The sequence below is a fragment of the Spermophilus citellus genome, assembly GCF_964194105.1.
Source record: "Spermophilus citellus genome assembly, chromosome: 9".
Taxonomy (NCBI): Eukaryota; Metazoa; Chordata; class Mammalia; order Rodentia; family Sciuridae; genus Spermophilus; species Spermophilus citellus.
Window position 1 is genome coordinate 91,899,023 of NC_138191.1, and position 24,113 is coordinate 91,923,135.

General features: G+C 40.8%; 1 protein-coding gene across 7 annotated transcripts in view; it reads right to left on the minus strand.

The window, feature by feature from the left end:
• The window catches only part of FGGY (FGGY carbohydrate kinase domain containing), a 413,229-nt gene that overhangs the window by 132,756 nt on the left and 256,360 nt on the right, over positions 1-24,113 (minus strand). The window lies entirely within an intron of this gene.

The following is a 24,113-nucleotide window of genomic DNA, read 5'->3' on the forward strand; positions in this document are numbered from 1 at the left end:
ATGGACTATGGTATGGTCCATGGGATGATAAAGACAAGACAGAGACTGTTGAAGAGGGATCTAGAGGGTGAGGAGTATGTTAAAGAAAAGCAAAAATACCACAGGGCCAACTAGTCATAACTAAGTAGACAAAATTTTAGCCATCCCGATTTCCCTGAAATGATAGCTCTAATCATAAACAAAGCACAAAATGTAAGCTTTATGTCCTTGTCAGCAGGATTTGGTGAAATTAAACCAGTCAATGACAGGTAATCAGATTAAATAGTTCTGTTTTCCTTTTAAAAAATTAATGTATAACAGCCAATCAGGAAAGATGTCAAAGTGCTTCCTCCTTTATGCCATGAGACCTGCTTCTCCATCCAGCAGGAAGGGCTGCTGAGGTCAGATTTATGGTGTTAGGAAAGGGTTACCTAGAGGGGGTAGGAAGGAAGAGGGAGTTAGGCACAAGAGGTTGACTCCAACCTGTCTTGAGACTGAGCAGAAATCATTTATTTATTTAAGTCATTTATTTATTCAACAAATGTTTATTCAGCTCTTGCAACATACGCTTGGTACCATGCTAGAACCTAGAGATAAAGAAGTAAACTGAATATCCATAATTCCTTTCTTCATGAATGTCATCATCTAGCATTTTAGCAGAGAGACCTTGTTTAACTCTCTTGATGCCCACTATTCTAGTTCCTTTTCCACTAAACTATTCATTTCTCAAATCAGAAGATTTCCGACCCCCAAATGGGAAGGGAAGGAAGAAAGGCAAGGAAGACTATTTGGTACTGACATGTTTAAATCTTGCCAAGTAAGGGAAATTTATATATTAAAAAAGGGACATTAGCACCTAAAATAGAAAGAACAATCTCAGGGGAAAAGACGGGTTTCTATAGGAAAAGACAATTCAGCTTATATTGACATATTCATTCTTTACTGGTTCAACAAATGTTTCCTGACTTCCCACCAAGATCCAGATATATGCCAGGCACTGGATATAAGTGTTTTTTCCTTTTTGTAAAGTGCATAGTCCTTGCCCTCATGGAATATGGCACCCTGACAGGAAGGAGTACCAGGGTGTTCAGTCATTCAGGTTTGGCCAGGACTCCACCAGTTTTAGAGCTGAAAGTTCTGTGTCCTGAAAAACTCCTTGGCCTCAGCCAAACTGGGCAATTAATTACCCCAAGACAAGCACCCATCAAATCATCACAAAAATGTGTAATTACAAACTAGGATGAGTGAATGAAGGCAGGCTACGCATACCATGCGAATACAAAGGTGAGGTGCCTAATACAGTCTAGGGACAGGGAAAGCTGCACTGAAGAAGTGATGTGTGAACTATAATGTGACACATATATACAATGTCCTCAGTGTGTGTGTGTGTGTGTGTGTGTGTGTGTATGTGTGTGTGAGAGAGAGAGAGAGAGAGAGAGAGAGAGAGAGAGAGAGAGAGAGAGCGCACAAGTGCTACAAGGAGCATATACTAATTGGTATTCATTTTTATCACTCATGGAAAATTCTATGAATGCCAACCCTAGAAAATCCTGCCTTAAACTGCATTGCAGAGACTCTCAGGGGTGAAGAAGACACTCCATATTCATAACCTCTTAGAATGCAGGGTCTGGACAGGTAGATGGATAGCCAGCAAAGTCAGATCATCTCTTTTTTGTGCCCCACACCGGCTTTCTCCCAGAACTCTCAGCCCCATCTGATGGGCTAGTCTCAGAGGTTGTGTAAGTTTCCATGGCCATCCAGCCAGTAAATTGTCATGGTAGAATCTGAACTGAGCAGATGTTGACCTCAAACTCCTTGATACATATCACCCCCTGCCTCCCGCCTCCAGTCACACACTCTGAGGATGTTATTGGGTGAGCTACAGTAGGCCTTCAGTAGAAGATTGTGACTCTGTCGCTTACAAGTGTCTAGTGATGGCTCTGCCTCGCTCTGTTCAGAAAGACAGTTTTGAGCTGACATCTGTCTGTGCTCACTCATCTGGCATGGCACAAGATTCTCATCTAACATTTCAAGTAAACTAAGGAAACAAAGAGTACTTCCCATCATTTCCAAACCCTTGGCTTCTGGAGGGGACAAAAAATAGTTTGCTTTGAGAGACAGGATCAGAGAATACACATTTGTATATTTATGGGTTCTGTAATCCTTCTAAGAAAACCTAAATATTTGAAGAGATTTTGTGAAAGCTACTTCCATGCTGATGGCTGTCTTGGCCTGGAGGCTGCTCTGTGACTCAAAAGGAGAGAGCTCACTGCACTACACTGATGACAGGTGACTACGGGATGCTGATGACAGGTGACTTATAGGAACGCTAACTTCCTAGTAACAATGACTCTGCTGGCAGCAATGGCTAAGACGGACTGGGAAGTCAGTACAGGCATATTCTAAGCATGTTACTAGTGTTTAATTACCTAATCCTCACAGTCCTAAGGGAAAATGCTGCCCATTGCTCCAATCATGCAAATGAGGAGAGTTAAAAATGTGTCCAACATTACAAAAACACCAAGCAGTAAGGCAACACACTCAATAGGTTCTATATTTGCCTCTGCCAAATGATGTCCTTGATTTTAATCTACCTTCATTTCTTAAGCCTTTCTTCTGGGTTTGAAGGGTAGAAAGCAAGGGCCACTGGAGGCAACAAAGGTTCACTTACAGTGAGCAGACCTCTGGCCTTGAAAAGTGGTAGGTTAGGCCGTCTTTATTTCCTAAATGATTTCAATAGGTTTTCCCTGATATACTGGTGAACAGAAGCAGAGAGAGCAGGGGTCAGGACAGGTACAGCTTGATTTTATGTCTGATTTTGTCTCATTCTAGACAGGTGACTTATGCAAGGTAGCCTTTATGAGCCTCAGAGTCCTCCATTCCAAAAGGAGAAGAATGGATGAATGTTGGAAAACTTTTCTGAAGATTAAATACACTACCACAAACAAACTGATTATTCAGGAGGATGTGTTAAATACCAAATAATTGTTTGCTTTCCTTGCAGTAAAGTCTATGTGATGGGATTGTCAGGTGACTGTAGTCAAAAGTAACTGTAACCATGCAGGATGTCTTCAGATCTGTCCTTGGCATGACCTTAGTTAATAACCTTAACTAAGATGTGTAAGATAATATAAAAGTAAAACTTATCATATTTTCAGATGGCAAAACTTGGAATGATTGCTTATGGGGTATGTCAAAATCAAGAATCAAAATTACATTGGAGAGCTAGAACACTTGGTGAAATTAATGTTTAAAAAAGTCAAGTTAAGAGCTATGGATGTGGCTCAGTGGTAGAGCACTTGCCTAGCATAGGCAAGGCACTGGATTAGATCCTCAGCACCACATAAATAGATAAATAAATAAATGTATTATGTCCACTTACAACTAAAAAAATATTTTAAAAAATAGTTAATGTTTGTTGAGTAGTTTAAAAAAGGGTACTGATAATATTCTCTTGCACAGGCCGGGCAGCAGGTATTTGGGTATTCATTTAGTATTGTTTAAATTGTATATGATCATTTGATAAACTCTTTAATTGTGTGTGACATAAATGAAATTATAAAAACCCCCAAAAGTCCAACATTTTGTTGTATACTACATACCAATTACCAAAATAAACGAGGCTATAAAATAATAAGGCAAAACACTATTACTACTAATAATAATACCAAAGTGGATGGTCCCAAACTCAAGGAAATCTTAATGTGACAGAGCAGGCAGAGTGAAAATTTTTAAAAGTTTACAATAAAACATGCCAAGTGCTACAATGGTATAGGAGAGAGTTGATAGTAGCTCAAAGGAAGGAATAGCAGGCTACCTGGAGAAGAATGAGTACCTCACAGGGGTGGCCACCCTGAAGTGGGGCTTTGAGGGAGGAGGATGTGTTAGCATAGACAAGGGCATCACAGGCAGAGAGGGCTCAGTATCATGGAGCTGCACATGCAATTTGATTTTATGGGAGCTCAGTTTAGTGTTCTGCATTTCATTCAAATGAAAGATCACATGGTTTAAAGGACAGGTATAACTTTGAACATTGCATTCAAAATTTTTCAATTTTTGAAATTGTTAGAGTTGGGGAAAATCCTCAGTGAAATGACCTTCTATGTCAGATCATAATAAAAAGGAAATAATAATAATAATAATAATGATAATAATAATAATAGCAGCAATAGTTACTGTGCATTTATCATTGCCACAAAATCTTCTCGGCTGTTTACACACATTGTCACATGAAACACAATGAGTTTCTGAACTCCACTTCATAGTTGAGGAAATCCATGCTGCAGGTGGTTAGATGGCCAGTAAATGGAAGAGGAGTCAATTCAGAGTCAATTCCAAGGTAAAACCATCAACTTGTTTCCCTCTCTAGACCTAATTCTCCTTGTCCATAAAAAGTAGACTGCACTAGATAAAGATGCTTACTATCCCTTTTGTCTTTGAGATTTTCTACAATCCCATGAAGTAGAGTCATTTTCTCCCAGTGGGTCAATCAGAACTCTCCAGCAAGGGATTTCAACAGACTGTGCCCTCACATGGCCTGAGGTTTTTGGAACTACCTTGGTCTGTCTCTTGGGGGTTCCCCAAGGGCCCCCTTGTTCTATTGCCTCCCTAACCTGTGGTCAAGATTATTGGGAGGTGTTTTTGGCTGTCAAGTGTATGGGTTGTATTTATTTACAACATCTGGCATTAATTGAGCATATATTCAGCAAATATTTGTTGGACACCTGCTGAGTGCATACTAATGTTTTAAACATGAAAAGATATGGGGTGATAGACTTCAGAGCCACATTGTGACAGAGTTCCTGTCTTCCTGAAGCTTATAATCTCATGGGAGTAGAGTTCAGGATGGGCTGAGAGGTCACCCAGGTGTCAAGTTACTCGTGAGTATACATGTGCATTCAGACTTAGAGTTAATCTGATGGTATGTAGCGTCAAATACACTCAGCCTGTGGTATAGCTAAGACAAACACAATGTGGGTAAGCAAACTGCCACAATCAGAAATGGTAACAGTCTGGAAGCTTCTCTCCCTGTGCTCAGCCTCTCTTCATGACTGTGCCCAAGCTGGCTCCATGACTGGATGCGATTGGCAGAGCTTCATCTAAGGCTATGCTCCCATCAGTTGAGGTCCCCTACAGAGCAAAGCCCAGACACCCGCTCACACGTCTTCTGGGTAGATGGCGGGCTGGGGGAAGGAGCTGCTCCACCTCTGTCTGTTATGTCTACCCCCAGCCCATCATCCTGAGGCTGCCCTGACCTAAGCCTCCGGCAGAGGAGGAGGCAGGCTTCAGGCGCCAGTAGTCTTAGGGGGAACAGGAGGTTTTGTTTTGAGTGTCTCTGGACAGGTTGGGATTTTGAGAGGGTAGCCACAGGCATGTGTGGGACTGAGTATTTCCATGGTGGCTCATGTCTTCTTCCAAATGGACTATGCTATCATCTTACTAGAGCAAAACCATTTATACACATTCCTGCCAACTCCTAGATCACCTCGAAGTTCCAAAAAGAGTACAGAGAAATCTGTTCATGAATGGGGCTCCCAGCACTCACCTCTACCTTTACCCTTCTCAGACTGAACTGTAATGAGCTGCTACCTTGTCTGCCTCTCCTATGGAAGATACAACTATGTCTTATCTTTAAGGCAGTGATCATGGTGGAGTAAAGTGAGTACTGATTTCAAGTCAGTCTACCGTAGGTAATTCTGATTAGGTCATTTACTGGCCATGAGATTTTGAGTCTTTCTGAGACTCAGTTTCCTCATCTGAAAATGGGGACAATCTCATCAACCAGAGTTGTATCCAAGTCCTGAGTACTGCAATGTGGGTAAAGACCCTGGGATGCAGCATACATTCAAGGAGTGGTAAGCAACAGATGGCTTACTTCTATTACTTTCTGGGACAGTGTAAAGTCCAAGGACCTAGCCTCAGGCCCAGCCTCTACTCCGTTATTAACTCTGTGTTATTGATAGGTTCTTGCCCTGTCTGGAATCCTCTCCCATGTTTGTCTCACTCCCTCCATCTCCTCAGCTCGTCTGCTCCCATGCATTTACTGATGCTTTTGAGTGACACTTTTAATGCTTTTGACACTTTTTTGATGCTTTTGAGTGACACTTTTAATCCCAAATTCAGGCCTTGCACCAGAGTTCCACACTGGCTATTTGACCTGGATGTCCTGGCAACATGTCCCAAATAGAACTTGCCATCCTTCCTCTCAGGGATATTCTGGCTCTGGGTCCCTGTCTCAGGATACCATTTCTGACTGGTTTATCACAGGTCACTGTTTTCTGTCAATTTCCTTTTTCAAATGCAAGCCTTCCTGTTTCCCCCATTGCTACTGCATTAGTCCAGACCCTCATCACGTTTTACTTGGATTATTGCAACAGTGATGAAATTGGTTTCCCTGCTCAAATATTGTGCTCCATCCCACATCTTATAAAGCCCTGCCTGCTCAGAGAATCCACCTTCCCTACCTTTAGCATAATGACCATTCCAATATACAAACCTGATCAGATTATGTTCCTCTCTTAAATCCTTCAAAAGCTCCCATGACAAATGAGACTTTGTGACCTGCTTTTTACCTATTTGTTCAGCCTAAACACTATGTTAATATTTCTTTGTCCTTTGCCCCTATTCTTTTTTTAAAATTTGTTCTAATTAGTTAACATGACAGTAGAATGCATTTTGACACACTGAAAACAAATGGAGCACAACTTCTCCTTCCTCTGGCTCTACAAGTGCAGAGTCAAACAAGTAGTGTAATCAGACATGTTTATAGGGTAATAACGTCCATCTCATTCCACCATTTTTTCCATCCCCACATCCCCTCACCCCCTCTCACTCCCCTCTGTACAATCCACAGTTACTCCATTCTTCCCTACCACTTTCCCCCATAATGGATTAGCAACTGCTTATCAGAGAAAACATTTGGCCTTTGTTTTGGGGGGTTTAGCTTATTTCACTTAGCATGATATTCTCTAGCTCTATATGTTTACTGCCAAATGTGATCATTTCATTCTTCATTAAGGCTGGGTAATATTACATTGTGTATATGTACCACATTTCCTTTATCCATTCATCTGTTGAAGGGCATCTAGGTTGGTTCCATAGATTTGCTATTTTGAATTGAACTGCTATAAACAGTGGTGTGGTGACACCACTATAGTATACTGATTTTAAGTCCTTTGGGTATAAATCAAGGAATGGGATTTCTGGGTCAAATGGTGGTTCTGTTCCAAGTTTTCTGAGGAATCTCCATACTTCTTTCCATAGTGGTTGCACCAATTTGCAGTCCCATCTGCAATGTAGGAGTGTACCTCTTTCCTCACATCCTTGACAATATGTATTGTTGCTTGTACTCTTCATAATTGCCATTCTGACTGGCGTGAGATGAAATCTTACAGTAATTTTGATTTGCATTTCTCTAATCACTAGATTATGAACATTTTTTCATATGTTTATTGATCAATTATATTTCTTCTTTAGTGAAGTGTCTATTCACTTCCTTAGTCCATTTATTGATTTTTTTTTTTTTTGGTGTTAAGTTTTTTAAGTTCTTTATAAATCCGAGAGATTAGTGCTCTATCTGTGATGTGTGTGGTAAAGATTTTCTCCCATTCTGTAGACAATCTCTTCACGTTATTGATTGTTTCCCTTGTAGATAAGTAGCTTTTTAGTTTGAATCCATCCCATTTATTGATTCTTGATTTTACTTCTTGCACTTTAGGAGTCCTGTTAAGGAAGTCCAACATGAAGACTAGGCATGTTTTTTCTTCTGTTAGGTACAGGGTCTCTGTTATAATGCCTAAGTCTTTGATCCACTTCGAGTTGAGTTTCATGCAGGGTGAGAGAGAGAGGTTTAATTTCATTTTGCTACATATGGACTTCTGGTTTTCCCAGCACCATTTTTGGAAAAGGCTATATTTTCTCCAATGTATGTTTTTGGTGCCTTTGTCTAGTATAAGATAACCATATTTATGTGGGTTTATCTCTGTTGCACCGATTCTTTTTTAATGTGCCATAACTATCAGAGGCTAGGCTGAAGATTTAGTGAACGACTTGAAATTCACCAACTGTGCCATTTTCTTTTTCATCTTTGCATCTTCATAAATTCTACTTTTCTAACACGAAGACGCTCTCTCTCACCTTCCCATAACTAACTTTTACATGTCCTGTTGAGATTAGGCTCTATATTATCTCCTTTGGGATGCCTTCTTACACCCTGTCTTCTACCCCAATGCTAGTTGAGGATGTCCTACCTGCCTCTTCCCTTAATTCTCTGAGCCTCCTATAACACAGGCTGGGACCACATACTATGTGCCTATGTGCTCATATCTATAAACACTTAGGTAATGTGTAATAAATATGTAGCATGTATGCAATATGGTTTGCAAACTAAATACCACACAAATGTAGGGCATGGCTATTATTTCATTAACATGACAATATCCATACACATTAAGAGAAATAATAGGATATAAGACAAGTCAAGGTTAAAGGTACAGCTCAGTGGTAGAGCATGTGCTTAGCATGCACAAAGCCTGGGTTTGATCCCTAGCACCAGGGTGGGTAGGAGAAAATGTCTCATAAACTGTAAGTGACATGTAGTTCATAAAGCTCAGACTTGCCAAAGTTTCTTCTCCTCTACTCAGAGGCTTCTGAAAAATAATTCTCTAGTAAAGAGTTTTCCCTTCCTAGAAACTCAATCTCTTTATTTCAGTCTGAGCAAAACAAGAACATATGAAACCTGTCTACAGATCTCCTGGGGCTTAGCAGTTTGAGTGGGCAGAGAGGGTACTGAGCAGTTCTGCAACCCAACCAAAAAGTCCCCAAATTTGGGATGGAAGGAGTCAGCCAAATGTTGCCTACAATGTCCTAAATTATTTGCAAAGTATTTTGGACTCCTTAAACCCTGAATTCCTCATTCTTTATCATCCCCAAATCCATATGTGATCACAATAGAAATTTAATCCATATGTTTCTCATTCACTTATACTTAACACACCCAAAGTGACTTTGCAAGAGACACTGAATAGTCAACAAAAGTTTGAGGCCTTCCAAAAATTCCCCCAAATCTTCTCCCCTGCTCTGCAGAAAAGAAGTCACATGTGGCCTCCTGTATACAAATGCCTGGCCAGCTCCAATGAAATCAGACTGGCTTGCAGATTTGAAAGCTCTGAGCTGTGTGACTCCAAAGACATAAAATCATATCATGCATCCTTTTCTCAATCCAAACAATCTGTGGTGGATAAACAATCATTGGTCTGTTATGTGGATCCTGAAGGGGGTAGGTGGCACAGGGGAAAGAATTAATGAGGTGCCGGTGTGGAGCTCTGTCTGCATAGTACTTATCAGATGGAGTCTTAATCCTATTCCTCTGATGTCACAGAATGGCCTTCAGAGTCTAAATCACACCTTCTGTTTTACTTAAATGCCCCAGGAATGAGCATAGTATAATTATTATATGGTCCTAAGATATGGCCAAACAATATAATTTTTCTAAACTAGCTATTAGAAAATATAGTTCCCTCCTAAAGACTGTAGGATTTAGTTGAAAGGATGCCTGGGGCAGCCTTCTGGCTAAGGTTGATCAGCAGGTGCAGACAGATGAAGATGACATATCCTTTGCTCTTGCCACATGTGTCCCCCTATTACCCAGTGATATGGCACTCATATTACTGCCAAATTGTGGACACTTTATCCTCCTGCACTGCTCTTGATCATTTCCTGAGTTTCCCTTGCTATGACCCTTTTCTCTGATATCAATGTCTGGCCTCAGACATCATCTCATGGCTCTGACCACCAAATTAGACTTTCTGGTTTGAAGTCAATGGTCTGCTTTAACTTGCTGTATACCTTTAGTCTTCAGGATTTTCATCTCAAATATGGAAAAAGTAGGCCTTGTTAAAGATATTAAAGGACTATATGTGGCACAATCTATTAAAAGCCTTGGTACAGTGCCTGGTACATTCAGTGACCCAGGAACCATAGCCTGTGTTAATATCATCACCTCCACACTAGCCAAGGTGTATTGCCTACTTATGGATTGGAGAGCTTGTGAGTTTAATTTTAAAAAGTAAGACCTGAGACTATCTAAATAAGAATTCTAAACTGGGGTAGAGAGGTTGCACTGGCTCCAGAGAGGATAGAGAATCAACATGGCTGCTTGAATGGGTTAGCTTATATGGGAAAGGTCTGTCACTGGGAGGCTTTACCTTGCTAACAGCACATTGTATAAAGGCAATGAAAGCCTGAGATGGTTACATTAAAGCATCTTTTAAGAAAAGTCAGAATTTCTGTGCACAGGCATTGGCCATTGCCTTTTGGAAGTGTTCCCCAAAAGAACCTATTTCTGCTGCCCAGGATGGGCTTAGAGGAATTGAGGACACAGCCATGCAAATCTAGATTCTGAAAAATCCTGATCTTCAGAACTCTTCCTTCACTTTTGGCCTAATAGAAGATGAGATGGTCAAAATGCCTGGCAAACAGAAGGAAAAAAAGTATCCACAGATAAGTGGGTGGCTTCCTTACAAAAAAAATTATAAACCGAGAAGTATTTATCAAATATCAGTTAAGGGAACTAGTGTGAAGGAGTTTATCCTGTACATCTTTGTCTCAAAAATGACAGTGATAATTAAAAAACAATGATGAAAGAATTGGAGGAGGTCACAAATATACAGAGTATGAAACCCAGTTTTCTTTAGCTCCTCAGTATGTTTCCAGGGACAGCACATAAGTGGCACATATGTCACTTTGTACCCACGGCTGACAAAACTGATCCCAGCCCTCCTTACTGCTGGATCTGAATGAGGCCTCTAAAGCCTACAGACCAGTGTTCCAGGAGCCACTGCAATCCCCTAAGGGGACATGTGCTGGAAGTCTCTATTCTCTCCAGGTAGGCCATGCTCACATACATTCCCCTCCCTCAGATGCTAGCTAGGCAAGCCTGAGTCTCATCCAGTTATGACAGAAAAGGAAACTGAGGTCAGAGAAATAACTCAAGTTCCTTTCTGGACTTACAGCTAGGACAGAACCAGGATTTAGACCCAAATCTGGCTCAAGAATTCATGTCTGAGACACTTATTTGAAGGAAAAAATGTGGCAAAAAGAAGAGGCAGATACATAGCAGGCAGAGAGCACCTTCTTCCAGATTTGGTCTGGAGCTAGCCCAACTCCTTCTGGGCCCTGAATGAAGTATGTCCCTTGGTAAATTCATCAGAAGTGATGGGATTTCCCTACGCTCTTGAAAGAAAAAAAAATCACATATTCCAGTGCTAGCTTTCCTCCTTCTCCATATTCAACAGCAGTACTTCGAGAATGTTAAATGAACCTGGGGTTAAAGAAAAATGCTTAAAACTTGTTTTTACATTTAAATGAGTTCTTATAAAAGAGAAATTGTTTGTAACAGAGACAGAGGGGACTCAAAGAAGAAAGACCGTTCAGAGAGAAAATTGATCTGGGAGGGCTTAACCTCTGCCTGTTCTCTATAAAAGACCATACTAATATGTAAGGTATGCAAACACTGTAGAACAATCAGAAACAAATGAAATGGTGGCTTTGGAATAACAGGATTCAGCTGGAAGCAATGGCCAAGAGGCAGCTTTTGTTATGAATAGATCATCTGGATGTGAAGCAGGCCTGATTTTAACCCTTGGAGTAGGCCAGAGAGGGTATTCGAATGATATGGGACCCATCTGGATTTCTTCAGTAAAAAAGAAAAACGAAGAAAAGCAACTATGTTTAACATAGCCAGGCATGATGAAGGACAGAGTTAGACTCCTGTGAGGGTGCTTTCAATGGAGATTGCATATGATTAATCTGAAATGTGTATAGTTTGCTAACCAATGACATTATAATTGCTTCTAGTTTTTAATAAAAGGGAATTATAAATGAACATGGTGGGGGTGGGAAATGGGAGGGAAGGCAACTTACGTTTGCCAAGTAGCTACTATGTGCTCTGTACTTCATGAATGCTCATTTGTAATCTTCATGATAATCTGTGCTTTTTTCAGTTTACAGATGAAGAAACCATGGCTCATCGAGTTCATAGCCTTGCTCACGGCCATACAGGTGCCAGGTGGCAGGATGGGGCTTTGATCTGCACCTGTCTGATTTCACATTCTTCCCACTCTGCCTTGCTGCCTCTTAGCCACTTGTGAACCCTGAAGGTCAAATGAACAAGAGGGGCTGAATGGAACAAGTCCTCGCCCTTCCCAGACTTTTTAGCTTTTGCTGTGGGGTCACAGAGAAGACCCATAGAGCCCTGCAAGGGGAAGGGTGCTGCCCAGGGCTACTCTCAAAGAGTAAGCCGTGCCCTATTTCTGGAAACCCATAGATTTTCCCTTCTCCCTCCCTCTCTCTCTTCCTTTCTCGCTCACTTTGAACTCATCATGTGGCAATCAGCGACAAGATAAAAAAGAAACTAGCTCCCAGGGTCAGCCTGGTTTTTGGAAGTGTGAATTCCAGCAGAACCCTCTGTGCCTTGATACCTGGAGTGTGGTGTGAGCTTATTTGCCATTGGCCTTGGCAATTTAAGAATTTGGCTCTCAACTGATGGACAGATATTAGGGTCAGGAGAAGGAGCTATTTTTTCACTTCACTGTCTGACTTTTAGGATGGTGACTGGGCACCCAGCCCTGATAGGAGGGAACAGACCTGCGTATCTCCCCATGGAGGATGCAGCATAGGGGGAGCTGGTTCCTGAGGTGAGGGGCTGGTGAGGTGCTTCCTTGGCTGACTGGAGTCATGAAGACAAGGTCTGGCTTCACCAGAAATTGCAGCTTCCTGCAGCAAGTTATGAGAACTTGAGTCCTGGCTGTTGCCTGTTAGAATGTTTGAGAAAGTAAGATAGGCATCTTTGTCCCCATTTTACAAAGGCATTTTGAGAGCAAGCCCTGCACACAGTCAATAGTCAGCAAGAGAGAGCTGGTCATTTCACTCCTGTGCTCCTAATTTCTTAAGTCAGGAAATGTTAAATCTACATTTTTCTGTGTACATAATATTGTTGATTCTGGTCTTGTTGATTCTGCTTAAGAGGCAAACAACAACCTTGCCAGCAGAGGGGAGGGAATGGCTTGAAAGGGAGTGGGTTTGGGTGGAAGAAATATGCATCTCATTTTACATGCCAGACCTTGAGGATTGCACCACTTTTCAATTTGTGTCTCTAATGGGTTGATGGTAAAAAGATACTTGATGTTTACACTTGAGGCATTATCTTAAGTGATACTCTGCACTCATCTGCTGAGTTTACATAAAAGTTGCCTCCTAGGGTTGCAGGGGCTATTAACTGAGCTCTTGTGTTCAAAGTACCCGATTTAGCTTCTGATACAGAACAGGTTCCCACTATGGGGTAGGAGAGTAGGAGCCAGGAAGTGTCTGGGAACTGTTGAGAATTAAGATTGTCCAAAACAGAGACACTTGACATATTCCTTTGGCAAACATTTAATTGAGTACCTACTAAGTGTCAAACCCAGGGGAAACAGTTTTCAGTGAAGTGGGGATTCTGACATTTAATCCAAGAATAGCAAATAGCTCTGATAAGCACCTCAATAAAGGTATTAGATCTTAGTATGAGGGCACCTTGGAGAGGAGTCATGGTTTAGTCAAAATGTGGACTATACAGTGACAAGAAAGATCACATAAATGTTCCACTGGCATACATATAGATCACAAGACAATCAGTTCTTTGTGCTATCTCACACAATAATGATTAAATGCCTGTAAGACTGGCATCTTTGTCCCTATTTTATAGAAAAGGAAACTGAGGCTGTGTAATATAACTTCCTCAAGGTCAGGCAAGTAAGAGCAGATGTGAAAATGAAATGTTGAATCTATAATTAGAAGGGCAGGCAGTGGTCAGTGCTAAAGGACTATGATATGCTAAGGTGTGGGATTTTTTTTTTTTTTTTTTGAAGGTAGTAGGAAAATGTTTTGGTTGTTTTGTAGCTAGAGGTCCACCAACTTAGGGCTGAGTCCCTGGAGCATGTATTCAGCATTACACAGTGGTTCCCTTCAGTTTGTTTTGATTTGCAAGTAAATGTAACAGGAAATGTTCATCATCTGTTCCGCTGCTTGACAGTTCACAGGCTGCATAACTGTCCCCACAGAACTAGGTTTTGCTGGTCCTGTGAAGCCTCGGAGCTCCATAGCAGTTTCATGGTGTTTCAGGAGGTGTGGTTTCTTCTCTTGCTAAGTCAGAAATTTCATGCAGAGGAAAGGAGGCTTTGCCTTAAACATGTTTCTTCAAGGCCCTTCCCTGCCTGACCGCATTCTATCTGTCTACTTTTCCTCAAATCCATGTCTCCATCATCACCTTTTGCCTCTCCATGCTTCAAAGGTTCTAAAACTGCTAATCTGATCTTGGACTTCTAAGCCACCCAACCAGCCTGCTACAGATGCTAACCCATGTATCCGCGGTGAGCCCTGAACACTTCAGAGGGAAAGAGCATATGCCGGGAGCTCCAGACCGGCTTGTTCTCTGCTTCACTTGATTCCTGAGCAAGGTCCTGATCCCTCCTCTCTCTCACTCATGACATGTCTTGTCTTGAGGCTCTGCATTTGAATATAGACTCTCCTTGACACCTTTAGCTTAGCTGTACTCCATCCACAAGCTCTCGTAGCTCTGAAAACTTGGTGAGGTAGACATACAGAGCTGGACTCTGGTCAGGCACCAGCCTGGCCTAACACCCTGTAGAAGGGTGTGCTTCATGGGACCAAAAACACCAGAATGCTCTTCCATTGAGGAAATATCCCATATCAACTGTGAAATTTCCCTCTTTACAGCCCATGTCAATGTCCCTGAGAAATCTATATGCTAAAGTCAAATGAATCACTCAAGTTCACCTAGCTAGAAGGTGCCAGTGTCAAAAATAAAAGATTTCTTCCTATGTCTAAGGCCACTGAGTTTTCTGTTGGCATTATATTGAGAAGGACTATCTAGGTTTCAGAAAAGTCAGAAACACCCTGTATTTCCCCAGGCCATCATCCTTCCAGTTTCCAGAAGGATAATGTAACAGATAGAGAAAGTCTCACTCATTTAAAAAGTTTTGATTCTGGTAAGAAAGATTCTATAGCACTATTTATACATAGCATAAAGGGATATAAAAGCATTTTTTTATTAGTGGCAATGAATAGATATGAGATCATTAGCTCCTCCATGTCCCACACCAGACCTTCCTACAGATGTTATTGCTTCACGTCAAGGACAGAATCCAAACATCAGACACACCAATATGAATTTGGGGCATTATAACAAGAAGTCCTTCAGATCCTCTAGTGTGGAAAGGCTTCAAGAATACCTTCAAAATGCACACAAAAAAATAAGCATTCACCACTACCACCTCATCTCCAATGTTCATCCCTTTGTACACCTGAATTCAGATAGTTTCATCCAAAATTCACTGAAAGGCAACTTTGTGTCAGGGGTACATGAGGTACTGATGATTCAGAAATGAATGCTCCTTGGTATCTGCCTTCAAAGAATTTATAGCCATGTGAGCAAGGAAGACATAAGCAGGTAACTATATTAAGCATGGGGGAGGCACCCCATGATAGAGCTTTGTACCCTGGGAACACACAGATGCTCTACCTATCTATGAAAGTATCTAGGAAGACTTGTAGGAGGTAAGAAGCCTGAGTACAAGTCAGACAGGAAAAAGAGTAAGAAAGAGTGGAGGGAATGGTTCTGCAGGCAGGGGGAGAGGGAGCAGAGAGTGACACATGCTCTAATGCATGACTGGATGAGAGAGAAGGTGATGGGAATGGTGCAACCTAGGATAGAGAGTCAACCCAGGCAACGTTGTACAGGGATCACCATGCTGCTAAGGATTTAGAAGTAATCCACAGAAGGGAAAAGAATAGCAATTCTGACTGGTAGGAGAGATATAAACCCAGACTTGTTTTTCCCTCTCTGGGACTCAATATTTTCATCTGTAAATAAAATTACTGAATTTGATGATCTTTAAAGTTCCTTCAAGTCTCCCATTCTGAGAGTTCAACAAATGGATGATCATGATCATAGCATTATTTTTCATGTTACTATAGAATTGCTAGCTAAACATAATAAATGTGTGCCTAAAAGATCATATAAGCACTAATGAAAGAGAAAGAATACAGAATCTGGCTCTAAGAAACCTGAGTTCAAAGACAGGTAAGCTGCTTACTAGCCATGCACCTGGGTAACCATATACTCTTTCTCATCAATAACTCAGGAACAGCAGTGCTTACTGAGGTCACTGAAAGGATTCAAGGACAACAAATATTTCAAAATATCTGGCCCACAGCAGGTATGTAATAAGTGTTCACTGACTCTCTTAACTGGAGAGGGCAGAGTATGGCTCAGCATATTCTTTCCATTGTTATCATATGTTCATTACATGCCAGATCTTGGGTACGCAGAGATGAGTGAGCCACAGTTATAGCTTTCTAAAGTTCATGACCTGGTGGCAGAGACACATAATAAATTTTAAAAAATAAAATGTCATAAGTGTAATAAAAGACTATGTGCTATGGCAAAAAATAAAAGGAAGATGAGACTATTTTTGTCTGAGGCGCATACAAAACTACAGAGAAAGGTGTTATTTAAAATGGTGACCAATAGTTTATAAGCATGCTATTTAAAACACTAGATAGATCCTACTCCATAAAAATTGTAAGATAATTTCATCTTTAGGTCAAATTTTGTCCAGTAAGGAGGTTCTTAACTAGGAATCCTAATGAAATTCCTCATCAGGCAAATGAGGAGAAAATAAAAAAGAAATGAGAAAAGGCATTATTTCATCTATAAGTTTTTAATTTTCCAATTTTGCCATAAAATATTACTGACTTAGCCAAAAACCTAAAAGGGATCTTACTAGGGAGGCCCAGAGCTAAGGTGACTGATGGGCCTCATTTTCTGAGTGGTTTCAGGAAGATATGAAATGACCACATGTGCTCAACAAACTAATGACATTTCCCCCATGTATAAATTAGATGGAAAGTTTTCAAACACATTATTGATCACTACCATTTAGCTTTATAATACAAATAATGGGGGGCATTTTCAACTTCTAAGTATTAGGCCAACTGAGAGAAAAACTACTCACTTTCTATGGTCATGAGAAAGGAGGAGATGTGCTTTTCCCTGAACCAACAAATGAAAGAAGTTTGCAGAAAATTACCAACCTACTATGTGTGCTTGGAACATTTTTATAAAGAAGCAGCAGCAGAAGAAAGAGATGGAGAAGGGGAAATAGCTGTGATGGGATATATATATATATATATATATATATATATATATATATATATATATTATTTTAAGGTACTTCTGAAGAGGCTGGTGATACAGCAAGAAAAAGTACAAACAACAGTCTTCCTGGAACTTCAAGTCTGGTGGACAGTGAGGTGATAAAAATAACTTAATATTCAAAGGAAATGATTAAGAGTGTGAAGAAAGAGCCTACAGAATGGAAAACCTTTCCCAGCTACTCCTCTAGCAGGAGATTAATATCCAGAATATGCAAAACAAACAAACAAACAAACAAAACATCAAAAGAACAAACAACCCAATACACAAATGGGCAAAAGAACTAAATGAACATTTCTCAAAAGAAGAAATACAAATGGGCAACAATTATAAGATAAAATGTACAACATCCCTAGACAAGGGTTTATTGTTTTCTCTTCTATGCAGAAATACAGAAAAAAAGAGAAAACAAAAGTGGGTGATCCCATGAAAACTGAAGGGAGATCAATGGAGTAGAAGAAGGGATGGTGGGGGAGGGAGGAGGAAAAAAGAGGAACTGCAGAATGAAACTGACCAAAATCCCTAGCAATCAGGGAAATGCAAATCAAAACTACTTTGAAATTTTATCTTACTCCAATAAAAATGACAATCATCAATAAATAAATAAATAATAAATTCTGGTGATGATAGGGGGGGAAGTGTACACTTATACACTGTCGGTGGGACTGCAAGTTAGTGCGAGCACCTTGGAAAGCAGTATGGAGATACCTCAGAAGACCTGGAACGGGCTGGGGTGCTGTGATGCATGCCAGTAATCCCAGTGGCTTGGGAGGCTGAGGCAGGGGAATCAGGAACTCAGAGCAGGTCTCAGTAAAAGCGAGGCACTAAACAACTCAGTGGGACCCTGTCTCTAAATAAAAATAGAAAATAGGGCCAGGAATGTGGCTCAGTGGTGGAGTGCCCCTGAGTTCACTCTCCAGTACTGCCATCTCCACCAAAAAAAGACTAGGAATGGAATCACTATATGACCCAGCTATCCTACACCTTAGTATTTATCCAAAAGAACTAAAATCAGCCTACTATAATGATACAGGTGCAGTTCACAGCAGCGAAGTTATAGAACCAGCCTAGGTGCCCTTTAATGGATGAATAGATAAAGAAAATGGTATATATACACAATGGAGTTTTACTCAGTCAAAAAGAAGAATGAAATTATGGCATTTGCAGATACATGGATGGATTGGAGAACATCATGCAAAGTGAAATAAGCCTGACTCAGAAAGTCAAGGGTTTATTGTTTTCTCTTCTATACAGAAATAGAGAAAAAAAGGGAAAACAAAAGTGGGTGATCCCATGAAAACTGAAGGGAGATCAATGGAGTAGGGGAAGGGGAGAGTTGGGGAGGGCAGGAAAAGGGAGGAACTGCAGAATGAAACTGACCAAACTATGCCATGCACATACATGAATATATCACAGTGAATTTTACCTCAATGTATACCTAAAAAGCCAATAAAAAACAATAAACAGAAGAAAGACCAGCAGAATAGAGGAAGGGGAACAGGGAGAGAGAGAAGGGAGGGAAAGAGAAGTACTGGGGTCTCAAATGGAACGAACTATATTCCATGTGTGTATGATTATGTGAACATGAACCCCACTATCATGTGTAACTATAATTCACTAATAAAAATGTTAAAAATAAATGCATACTGAAATATATGTCAGCTGGAATGCTCTGTTGAAAAACAAGACAGGACAGAGAGAATGAGCAGTGTGGTGAGGACAGGTGTTGTTACTTTAATACAGAGTGGTCTGGGTGGACCTTAATGATGAGGCTTGTGCAGAGACTGGAAGAGGACAAGGGAGTGAAGCATGCAGTTAAAAGCACTACAGACAGAGAGGTAAGAGCAAGTGCAAAGACCCTGTGGTAGAGCTGTGCTTGCTATCTTAAACGAATGTCAAAGAATCAGTGCAGCTAGAGTTGTAGGAACAAGGAAGGTGATAGGAGAGGAGGGCAGAACGTAAGAGAGCCAGGTCTTCTTGACCTTTTAAGGACACTGGCTTTAAGTAAAATGGGAAACCATTAAAAATTTTTGAGCAGAGGAGCAACATCATCCGAGTTATTTTTTTAACCCCCACCCCCACCCCCATCCCTGCACCATGTTGTGATGAGAATAAGCTGCTGGGGACAAGGGTGAGAACAGGAAGCCCAGTCAGGAGACCACAGCTGCTTAGGCCAGACAGGACAATGGTGGCTAGATTCTGGGTATATTTTGTTCACAGAATTGACAGTATTTACACATGGATTGGAATAAGATGCAAGAAAAAGAGGTCAAGGATGTTTTCAAGGTGTTTTGACTGGGTCTGCAAGAATGGAATTGTTCTTAACTGTTCTAGAAAGACAATGAGAAGTGGTTTCAAGGAGTGAGAAGAATCAGGAATTCAGCTTTGTACACATTACATTTTAGGTATCTATCAGAAAATCAGGAAGTGAGATTGAACAGGGAGCTAGAGGGACTAGTTAGGGTATCCACAAAGATACATACAGGGGAGTCATGGTACACAGGTGCTCTTTTCAAGCTGTAAACTCTATGTGACATCACTAAAGAGGTGAGGGCAGATGGGAAAGGGAGAGGTCTCAGACAGAGGAGGAGAGAGATTTAAGGCACCCAAATTTAGCAACTGTGGCAATGGGAAAAAATTAGGCAAAGAACAAGCACAAGAGTGTTCTGGAAGGTAAGTGGACTCAACTGTGAAGAGCAGGTTCTATTATGCCTGATGCTGCCCAAGATCAACTAGGATGAGAACTGCCTTTGGACTTGGTGACATGAAGGCCACTGGGACTGAAACAAACACTCAAAAGTCATTGTCATGGAGGAGCTTGTACAATGTCTGACAGGACTCAAGAGAGAGCAGGAGGAGGTGGCATTATCCACAGCTCTGGAGAAACAGGAGCAGAAGAGTGGGATGTAGGTGGAGAGGTCTTCTCTCCTCCCCTCCCTCATTCTTTAGAGCGAAGCTGTTGGATCATGTTGTAATTTTACATGATTAAGTAGAGAGGGACAGGGAGGAGGGGAGGGGAGCTGGCCAGCCTTGTTGTCCTAGTTGACTGCTAAACCTGCACGGGGAAGACACAGCATTATTCCTCTTCTTTCCTCATGTTGCATGAGTTCCATGAACTTTTCTCCCCGACTCCTTGGATGAAATTTCAGGTATCCCTAGTCTTTCTACACTTATAAATAATAAAAGGTCCTTGGGCACATCGAGCATTAAATGTGCATACTCCATTGTAATAGTCACAGCTCCCATCTTGTCTTGTTGAGTGCTTCTCCTGTGACAGTGACAGGCATTGCTGCCTTGGAGAGCACCCACAAAGAGAAGTTTCTTCTCTCTTTCCTCACACTACTTTCCTCCTGCTGTACAGCTGGCTGCTACCTTCGGCTGCTCACCCATGGAGCAGCCTTACCAGGGAAGATCTTACTGGATGGAAGGGTTGTGATCTGGCTTCAATCTGTCCTCAGGGTATGATACATGTCTGAAACTGATGCTCCATAATGTGCTTCTGCTGATTGACTACAATGTCCCCCACTCTAGGCAATCCCCCTAAGAGTGGTATGTTTGAGGCTGGCTATCCCTCCTCGCAATGTGGTCTGCTCAACCTGCTTTTCCTCCCAGCCTTTGGGAGGTTTGCCCCTCTGTTGGGACCATACCACTTCCCCATCCTTTTGGATGGGGTCCCTTTTAACACATCCCCAGCTGGCTCCCTTGTGCTGGACACACACACCTTGCCCTTGCCTTTGGTGGATATACATCCTGCTGCCAAAGCAGCCCTCACGTTTTACTCTCCTATATCAGATATTGTAGTTAATCTTCTCCTCTTTCTAGATCGCACCTCTCATTCTTTCTACCTCCATTTTCCATCCCCAGGGTGACTCTTAAGACAAGTTTTACAAGCTCTTAGCAAACACAGCACAGGTGGTCTGGTCTCCAGGGCCTCTTCAAAACTCCAAGCCAGGAAGATCCCGATTGCAAGATCCATTACATGTAGCTAGAGTGGAGATGGTATGTGGTGCAAGAAGAGGTGGACAGAGGACTAAATAAATTAACCTTTCCCCGCTAGGCACTGGCAGGGGAGGGAGTGATCAGAGGGTTCCCGGGCAGAATCCCAATTCAGAAAATAGCAATCAATTTCTGGATGTTGGACCTTCTAATATTGTATAATATTCTAATATTACTCAAGTGAAATTATTAAATGAAAGACCTTTTGAAATGAGACAGACATATACAAATTTGAGCCATCATAAAGTATTAAAATTACTAAGATATTCTCATCTTATTTGTCTTATAATAACCAACATTCTTCACTACTCACCAGTACATATACCTACATATATCCTTCCCCAGGCACTTTTTGCAGGTAAACCTATCTCTAATTTAGTATTAGAATTCTGAGCTCTCTAGTTCCTAAGACAAGACTTTGTGAGTACTTCTGTCTTAACCCAGTATAATCAGTTTTAATGCTTCATGGACAACTTATATAAACTGAGACAGTAGCATGAGATAAATGTCCAAGTTTAAGGAGAAAATGAAATAAGCAATTATTCCATTAAAGAAGATATTTTATTTTTGTCCTGATTAAATCATCTTTAACCACCTGGCTTCAGTTCAGATAAAGTTCAGCATCTCTAGGGCAAGTCTAATGGCCAGCAGTAGAATGTTCTATTATTGACTCATTAATTTATCGCTGTGCTTGTTAAATGACCAGCTGACTGGTCCAGGTGCTCGAAGGAAATATGAATGGTAGCACAGGAAGCACCACTCACCAAACAAAGGAATGGAAAATAGCTAGGTTTGAGTTCACTTTAAAAATTGATTGTTGGCACACACCTGTAATCTCAGCAGTTGGAGAAGCTGAGGCAGGAGGATTGCAAGTTCAAAGCCAGCCTCAGCAACAGCGAGGCACTGAGCAGCTCAGTGAGACCCCTTTTCTAGATAAAATATGAAATAGGGCTGGAGATGTGGCTCAGTGATTGAGTGCCCCTGAGTTCAATCCCCAGTTCTAAAAAAAGAAACTTGCTATTTTTCAACAAATACTTAGGAAGCGACTTCCATTCATTCTTTAAATAAATACTGAATGCCCAACTAGGTTCTAGGCTCTGTGCTACACACTGGGGATGCAAATATGTCAATCATCTTAAAGAAGTGATAGAACTCTCTAGCCATGGAATGGGGCTATCTAGTGAGGTAATCCTTAGCCATTATTCAAGATGGACTACTGACCCCATGTTTTAAATGCTAAGAAAAAAATCCTTTCCTTGATTTCTTAAAGGATACCTACCTATGTGTCTAATCTATCTCCCAAATCTCTAGCACATATCATAGTCACTAGAGAAATTTAGAGATATATCTCCTTTAAGATCCTGAATAAGAGAGTGTTGTTGTTTTTTTTACCACCAGAGTGTTCAACATAATTCTGAAATCTCTGGCAAACACAATTAGATGAAATTCAGCAGCAGCAACAACAACAAAAAGGTATAAAGAAGAGAAGAGAAAATCTGCAGATGATATGGTCTTATAGATACAGTTCATACTGGCTTCTTTGACTGAACCACTTTTTTTCTAATTAAACTCTAAGATGTTGGGACTTTGAGAAGTATATAGTGAGCATCCCAATATTGGATCAGTAGCATGAGATAAATGTCCAGTTCTCTAGTTAATCTGTTACCATGTATGACAAGAAAAGCACTTGTCAATGTGATGAATTTAAGGATTTTGAGATGCTGAGCTAATCCTGGCCTGTTTGGGTGGGCCTTCATGTGGTCATAATTGTCCTGAGAGGAGAGAGGCAGAGGGAGATGTGACCACAGAAACTAAGCTTGCTTTGGTTGCACCCATGAGTCAAGGAACACCAGCAACCCCCCAAACTGCTAGCTCTGGAAACTCCAGAGGGAGCCAGCTCTCTGACTCCTGATCTCAGCTAGGTGAAACCAATTTTTAGACTTCTAGCTTCCAGAGCTATAAAAAATAGTATGAATTATTTCAAGCCAACAAGTTTATGGCAATTTGTTACAGTGGCAACCATAGCTTCCTGGCTTCTGATAAAGAAAAATATGATCAGTTGTATAGTGTTTGATACCTATTTCCTACCTCCCCCCGCCAAAATCAGTTCAGATTAAACAATACTTTCTGAAGCAATGAATTGTAAAACACATTCTCAAGTGGTATTTTATAAGGGGCACAATAAGTGACATATTAACTTACCAGAATGGCGATACCAAACACAGGCTTGAGCTTCACATGGCCTGCTGCTCCTGCCTTCCTTCCTCCTGACTGTACCTCTCTTTCCTCCCTTTCTACTTTCTTTCCTTTTTTTGATAATTTTAGACTTTATGTTAAAAACTGATTTCACACTTCCAGAAAGGTTATAAAAATAGTACAAGGAATTCCTGTATATGCTCACCCAGATTCCTCCAGTGTTTTGCAGAAGCATTCTGTTCTTCTTAAACAAACACACACATATACGAGTTTGCATATTTTTCTGAAGCATTTCAGAGTAAGTTGCAGATATAATGCCCATTTACTCCTAAACACTTCAATGTGCATCCTACAAAAACAAGGATATTCCCTTACATAAGCATAATACCATTATCCTGTCAGGAAATAAACACTGATGTAATTCTATTATCTATTTGACAGACCTTATTAAAATTTCTTCCATTTTCCACTAAATATTCTTTATAGTAAGAATTTTTTAAAAAGGTTCTCTAGGATACAATTCAACATCACATATGCCCTTCAGTTGTCACATCTCTTTGACCTCCTTTAATCTCGAAGCCTCTTTGCATCTGTCTTTATCTTTCATGACCTTAGAATTTTTAAAGAGGCAGATTGGTTTTTAGAGACTCCCTCCTTCTGACATTTCCTC